This window comes from Otolemur garnettii, unplaced genomic scaffold (genome assembly GCF_000181295.1).
Source record: "Otolemur garnettii isolate 467f Iridium unplaced genomic scaffold, OtoGar3 scaffold00137, whole genome shotgun sequence".
NCBI lineage: Eukaryota > Metazoa > Chordata > Mammalia > Primates > Galagidae > Otolemur > Otolemur garnettii.
This window is the reverse complement of record NW_003852532.1, coordinates 3,682,134-3,690,276: the sequence shown is the minus strand read 5'-3', so window position 1 is coordinate 3,690,276 and position 8,143 is coordinate 3,682,134. Positions and strand designations below refer to the sequence as shown.

General features: G+C 36.7%; 1 pseudogene; it reads left to right on the top strand.

Moving 5' to 3' along the window:
• The window catches only part of LOC100962710, a 9,348-nt pseudogene extending 2,663 nt beyond the window's left edge, over window positions 1-6,685 (top strand).
• Window positions 6,686-8,143: the final 1,458 nt, after the last annotated feature.

The following is an 8,143-nucleotide window of genomic DNA, read 5'->3' as shown; positions in this document are numbered from 1 at the left end:
AAGAGCGAGACCATATCTATAAAAACAGCCAGAAGCTGTAGCAGGCATCTCAGAGGCTGAGGCAAGAGGATTGCTTGAGCCCAAGAGTTTGAGGTTGTTACGAGCTGTGACACCACAACACTCTACTGAGGGGCAACAAAGTAAAACTGTCTCAAAAAAAAAAAAAAAAAAAAAAAATATTACCAGATGTGGTAGTGTATGTCTGTAGTCCTTCCTACCTGGCAGGCTGAGGCAGGAGGAGGATGGTTTGAACCCAGGAGTTTGAAATTGCAATGAGCTATAATGATACCACTGTAGTCTGGACAACTGAGCAAGACCTTATCATGCATACACACACACCTGGAATAAAAGAAAAAAAAGAGTTTCTATGTAGGAATTTTCCAACCTCTTCTCTCTCTCTCTCTCACTACATACCCCATTTAGCACCCTGCTCTGTCTAGTTTATTGGAATGTAAGGGAAATATGGCCATACAGCATGTCACTGTATATGTAGTGTTGCTTGGGACAATATAATTAACAAGATAGACATCATTTCCCCAATTTTCTCTTCATGTGTGACCTTCCAAAGGCTATTATCTTTTCCCAAATGATAACTTCCCTCTAAAGAAGACTTTAACTTTGCATCAGGTGAGAATATCTAGGTAGGGGGGGATTTCCCTCTTAAAACCTCTTAAGTAAGGATCTACTGTTTTTAATTGCACCATCTAGCAGGAGTGTTCACCAAATAATTGCTAGGCAGGGCTGCTCCATTAGCCAAGCAGGGTCCAGAAATGGTCTGAGTGTGGTGTACATTCTGCTTATTAGGCTGATGTGGTATAACTTATACCACATTAAAATGTAGTTCAGGAGCTGATAATCTTGATGAACTATAAATAATTCCAGAAAATGAAATGATAGTAAAAACAATGGACAGATCTGGGACTTCTACTGTAAAAACAAAAATAAAAAACAAGATAAAAGGGCAACTGGATGCTACATTGAATGGATCTTAATCACTTCCTGTTATTTCTAGATGAAGTTTTTCATTTTTAAGCACAAGGAGACTAAGGGCTAATTGTGTATAACTAGCCTAATTGCTAAGGTAAGCAATTAGTAAAAATAATTCAGACTTTGAAGCTCTCAGTCTTTCTAGTACCTGATTTTAAGCATTCATAGTTAATGGAGTCACCAGTCCACTTAGAGTTTTATTATATATCAGTAATACTACAAAATGTATATCTGAACAGATAAATGTTTAATATTTATAAGTTTTTGGTGTATTTCATTATAGCTAGACAAATATTTTCTTTGGGTTACTTAATTATTCATCCAGTATTGGAATTCTGGATATGTTCATGAATAGGGCCATAAAATATGGTATGTTAGGCATACATATTTTAAAGAACTTTTCTCTTTTTTGTTATGTGTCCTATTATTTAGGTGGAACTATAAAGCTGAATTATTTCATATGTGAATTAATAAGAGGATGCAGGATTTTATTAGCAGAAATTGGTGAAATTGTGCCATCTAGTGCCCTTTACTAAAAAAAGGAAAAAAAAAACCTTTTTAAAAAAGATTTATTTTTCAGTTCTTAGAATCTTGAGGTTACAGATGAAAATAAGTTGAGAAATCTATTTGTTGACCTGTAATATAAGGAATATGAGTACAATAATGAAAAGTGGGACACATTACTGGAAGAGTGTATTCTAGGCATAGGAGAAAATTCTAACCACTCCCTACGACTTAGTGTGGTCATTCCAAGCATCTCCTAAAATTTGTTTTCTACATCTAGTATAACATTCTCTGAGTATGCTGTATAGTAAAACATTCTCTGTGCATGTTGAGGAGAGGAATAAGAAGAGTTGTGATGAGACTGAAGACCGCAAGATAATGAGATTGTTGGTGGTTGGCAGTGGAAGAGAGGGAGGATCCCTTGGCGCTGAAGTTTCTTCTCCTCTTCCTTGCCTTTCCCCCATCCACTGTATTGCTACCACATACACTATCTGGAAAACTGGAGTAACCAGAGTTGTGTGTATATGTGTGTGTGTGTTGATAAGAAGAGAAAAAGAGGAGTTACAGGTTGCATTATGATAAACAGGGGGAGTGTGAAGGAGAAGGTAAAGAAGAAAGATTTTTCTGTAGTGTGCTGGTAGCCGATACTAATTGATAGAAAGCTTTTGAATCCTATTTATCCAGATTTGGGTTGGTGTGAATCTGGAATTACCTAATTACTTTTGAGATTTAATTTTCATATGTTCATAAAAAGGTGAGGGTGAGAGCAAAGAAAGGTAAATTTGGGTACCTTAGACAATAGATGTGCAGAAACCTAAGGATGTAATGAATATCAAGTCCTCTCAACTACAAATATGTTAGGAAAAATTTCTGCAGCTACCCACTTGCTAAGCTGTATCCACATAACTTACATTATGTATTATGCCTGTGAAATCAGGCTAAAGATTTACCTAGTACCCTTCATTTAACTTTATTAATTATGTATCACCTTGTGACTTCCATTATTTTAACATTGTTTATGTATCCTGGATTACTATATAACTTACACTTTGGAGACTTATGTCGACAACTGTATATCCATATTTACATGTTTATAAAACTATCTGAATTAACTCTCAATAGTAGATAATAGTAGATAATTGTTACTGTTAGGTTATTAGGTATGAAATGTCTGATTTCCTTAAGTACTCAATTTGACAGTTGATATCTCTGACATTTCACTTTGACATTTCTTAATTTATTTTTGCTGTGAAGGTACATCTTCATTCTTTCAAGTACACATTTTGGCTTGTGATTATCTTTCTTTTAGAGCAATTTTGTGAAACCATGGATAAGAAAAAAATGTGAGTTATTTTTGAATATGCGTTCCATTGTGGAATCAATGCAGCACAGATAGCTTGAAATAACAGCAAAGTGGGAAGGATGTGGCTAATGAACACATAGTACATTGATGGTGTGAGAAGTTCCATTCCGGTGATTTTAATCTTGAAAATGAGCCACGGGTTAATCTGAGACCAAGGTGAACAACGAGCTGAAAACTGTAGTGGAGGCGAATTTATTTCAGCCTGTGCATGAATTAGTGGCAATGTTTGATGCTGCTATCCTAATAATGCTTGACCATTTGAAGCAAGTTAGCAAGGTAAAGAAGTGGATAGATGGGTTCCACATGCATTAGAGTGTCAGAAGAGAAATAATCTGGAAGCTTGCCTTTCTTTGCTTTCATGATATAAAGCGGAATCATTCTATACTATATTGTTATGTGTGATGAAAAAAATTGTTTTTGACAAGTTTAAGCATTTGGCACAATGGTGGAATAAAGAAGAAGTGCTGAAACACAGTCCAAAACTGAATATTCATCATAAAAAGTTAATGGTGTCTGTTTGGTGCTCCAGCACCGGTATTATCCACTACATCTTCATAAAGCCTGGTCAGTCAATTACAGTAGTTGTCAACTGAAACCAGTTGGATGAAACAATGAGGATGCTTGCAAGTAAGCAGCCAAGAATGGTCAATAGAGACAGGTCAATCCTCTTGCAAGACAATGCTGTCACAAAAATAACACTGCTCAAGCTACAGAAACTAGACTTGTCATCTATTATATTTACCAGATCTTGCACCAACTGACTGCTACCTCTCCCAGACTTTGGACAAATATTCAATTCTCAACAAACTATGGAAAACACCTTTCATAATTTCATCATCACTGGCTTTCCAGGCTTCTTTGCTGCTGGTGTACATAAGCTACCATTCAGATGGCAAAATTGTCAACCATTTAGGTACATACTTTCATTAATTGGATTGTTTCTTGTCTGAGATATAATAAACTAAACTTGTGATTCAAAATCAAACTTTTCAGGCCAGGCATAGTGGCTCATGCCTGTAATCCTAGCACTTTGGGAGGCTGAGGTGGGTGGATTGCTTGAGCTCAGGAGTTTGAGACAAGCCTGAGCAACAGTGAGATCCTGTCTCTACTAAAAATTGGAAAATAACCTGGGGCATGGTGGCAGGTGCCTGCAGTCCCAGTTACTTGTGAGGTGGAGGCAAGAGGATAGCTGGAGTCTAAGAGGTCTTTGAGGTTGCTGTGAGCTGTGATGCCAGAACACCCAGGGCAATAGAGTATGTTTCAAAAAGAAAAAAAAATCAAACATTTCATATTTAATGACCTAAATATTTGCTGGTCTTTGGTAGAATTTTCCCTTACCCCGGTAAAGACATGTTGTTAACAAACCTTTTATATTAAAACCATGAAAAAGAGGTATAGTTCATCAAATAGCTTATGAAACATTTCATAAGCACTCAGGTAACTTGAGGTAAGAATTTTATTTTTAATTGTAGTAAAAATCACATAAAAGTTACAAGTTTTAAGTGTATAGCTCACCAGCATTTAAGTATAGTCATGTCTTTGTGCAGTGGATCTCCAGAACTTTTTCATCTTTTAAAATTGAAACTCTATACTCCTTAAACAGCAGCTTCCATTTTTCCCCTCCCTCCAGCCCCTGGTGACCACTATTCTACTTTATGTTTCCATGAATTTTACTACTTTGCATATTTCAAATATGTGGACTACATGTAACAGAGTATTTATCTTTTTGTCACCAGCTTATTTCACTTAGTATAATGTCCTTTAGATTGATCTGTGCTACAGCATGTGATAGGATTCCTTTCCTTTTTAAGGCTGAATATAGTATTATTCAAGGTCATTATTTTTACTTAGACTATAATCAGAAGACTCCATTGATGAGAACTACAAGTCAATTTAATATGGTTTGTGTCTATAAAGAAAAATATAGCTACTTATATTTAGTAAAACACTGTCTTAACTGAATGATTTTAAGACTGAATTCCAAATAATTGAGAATCTTCTAAAACTATAATAAGCTCCTTTGTCACCAGGAACATGAAAATTAATGCTGAAAATAAGGTGAAGATAAGGATAGCAGGTTCAAAGTATGTGTCTATGGCCACTGCTGCAGCCTCCAAGCCAGGGCGGAGGCCAAGGACAGCACTTGGAGACACTGGTAACAAAGTCAATAAATAGCTACCTGCTAAAATACCTCTGAAAAAGGAAGCAAAAACCTTAGCTATTGGAAAAGTTATTACTAGAAAACTACCAAAACCTCTGGAAAAGGCACCTGAATCTGTGCCTGAGCCGGAGTGAGAGCCAGAACCTGAGCCTGATAAAGAGGGAAAATTTTCATTTAAGCCTATTTTGGTTGATACCCTCTCTCCAAACCCAGTAGAAACATCTGGGTGTGCCCCTGCAGGCTTTCTCTGATGTAATTCTTGCCATGAATAATGTGGATGCAGAAGATGGAGCTGATCCAAACCTATGTTATGAGTATGTGAAAGATATTTATACTTATCTGAGACCACCTGAGGAAGAGCAAAAAGTCAGACCAAAATATCTACTGGGTTAGGAAGTCACTGGAAACATGAGAGCCATCCTGATTGATTGGCTAGTACAGGTTAAAATAAAACTCAGGTTTCTGCAGGAGAACATGTACACGACTGATTCCATTATTGATTGGTTCATGCAGAATAACTCATTGGTACCACTGCTGTTGCATGAATGTTGCATGTAGGAGTGCATGATGCGGTGCAGCAGAGATAAGATCTGTAGAGAAATATTGAAGAATAAGGGACTGAAGTTCTCTTTGGCAATCCAGCAAAGTTCTTTATTTTACCAAAGCTTATATAGACCATACTGCACATACACACAATTAATTAGTAAACAAGTGACTCATACTTTCTGACACAGGTCCAGCATGGGCTGGCGCCAAGAAGTCTGTTGATTAGCAAAAAACCATCCCACTAACTTTATCTGTAACTATTCTTAAACCCTAAAAAGAAAAACAAGACCATAAAACAATGTTCTGGGAGAATAAGCTGATTGAATGCTTGACCTTCAACAGACCATCTGGAGGCAGCCATTCATCTTAGGGAATAGTCTCGAAATTCCTGAGATATACCAGTACCTGCTTGCAGGTCAGCCCCTCCAAGTCTCAGTCCTAAATCATTTCTACACAACAAGGTCCTGAGCCACATAGAGAGTTCCAGGTATTTCTACATTCTAACTCACAAAAGACTTCAAACTTGCTCTCACAAAATAGAACTGTTTAAAGGCTTACTTATAGGACTTCTGCCTATACACTGCCATGTTTATTGCAAGCTAATATGAAGAAATGTACCATCCAGAAATTGGTGACTTTGCTTTTGTGACTGACAACACTTACACTAACCACCAAATCAAACAAATGGAAAGGAAGATTTTATGAGCTTTAAACTTCCATCTAGGTAGGCCTGTATCCCTGCACTTCCTTTGGAGAACAGCCAAGATTGGAGAGGTTGATGTTGAACAACATACTTGGGCCAAACACCTGATGGAACTGACTATATTGGACTATAGTATGGTGCTCTATGCTCTTTCTCAAATTGCAGCAGAAGCTTTTTGCTTAGCATTGAAGATTCTGGATAATGGTGAATGGACACCAACTCTACAACATTATGTACCATACACTGAAGAATCCCTTCTTCCTGTTATGTAGCATCTGGCTAAGAAGATAGTCATGATAAATCAGGGGCTTACAAAGGACTTGACTATCAAGAACAAGAATATGTCACATCTAAGCATGCTAAGATCAGCACTGCAACACACCTGAACTCTGCATTAGTCCAAAAATTAGCAAAGGTGTAACTTGTAAACGTGAGTACTATATCTGCAAATAAAATTGGCATCATGTGCCATCTGTATGTAAAAAAGAAAGATTTTCCTGTTCCTCTATTGATGTTTACTTGGTCTGCCATGCTTTCTCACAATCAGATGATGATTTTGGATGCACAAGTTGATGAATTTTTGCAAAGTTGTTGCCAGGCATGGTGGTCTATGTCTGTAGTCCTGGCTACTTAGGAGGTTGGAGTAGGAGGATTGCTTGAACCCAGGAGTCTGAGGGTGCCATGTGCTATATCTGTGCCAGTGTATTCCATTCTGGGTGATACAGCAAAACTGTATTGCAAACAAACAAACAAACAAACAAACAAACAAAAGTGATATTTTATTGTGACCATGATAGAAATGTCCTCACTACTTGTGGGCTTCCATATGCATTTTTTGCTATTTTAATTAGTTCCTGTGTGAATATCTTTTTTATAACCTTTTCTGTTTTTCTATTGAATTCCTTTCTCTTCCTGATTAAAGACTATATAATATAGTGCAGATATTCAACTTCTTTATGTGTTCTGTATTGTACATAATGTTCTCAAAGTTGCTGCCTATCTATTGATTTTGCATAAAAGTTCTACATTTTGGGCAGCACCTGCGGCTCAGTGGGTAGGGCATCGGCCTCATATACCGAGGGTGGCGGGTTGAAACCTGGCCCGAGCCAAATTGCAACAGAAAAATAGCTGGGCATTGTGGTGGGCACCTGTGGTCCCAGCTACTTGGGAGGCTGAGGCAAGAGAATCACCTAAGACCAAGAGTTAGAGGTTGCTGTGAGCTGTGTGACGCCACGGCATTCTACCGAGGGTGATAAAGTGAGACTCTGTCTCTATAAACCAATAAGTAAAAAATAAAAAATAAAAAGTTCTACATTTTGATATTGCCATGTAAGAACTATCTTTTCTCTGAAATCTTCTAAGTCTCTAGACTTAAGAAGTGCTCTAATGCCCATATGTATTATTTTCTAGATTTTTACAGATACATGTTATTGTTTTATTTGCTACATTTAAGTGTTCAGCATCTGGAAATTATTTTTCTAAATGTGTGATGTAGGCATAAATTCTCTTTTAAATGGGTAGTCAGTTGTACCAGCAGATTAAAGAGGTTATCCTTTTCTCAGTTAAAATAATATCTTAATACTACAAGATATTATTAAATTGCCTTAAACGTTTACATAGTTTAGAAAATGTTTCTGGCTTCTTTCTTTAGTTCTCCTGATCTATTTGTCTTTTTCTATGCCAATACCATATTGGTTTGATTATTATGGTTTTAAGGTTGGTATATCTTCTTATATTTGGAGATCAGAGTTATTCTTCGTTATTTTTCTTTTTCACAGCTTTCGATTTTCTTACATTATTATAACAAATAACCAAGTGGGATTCTAACTGAAATTATATAAGATTATAAACTAATTTTGGAAGAATCGATATTTTCTGG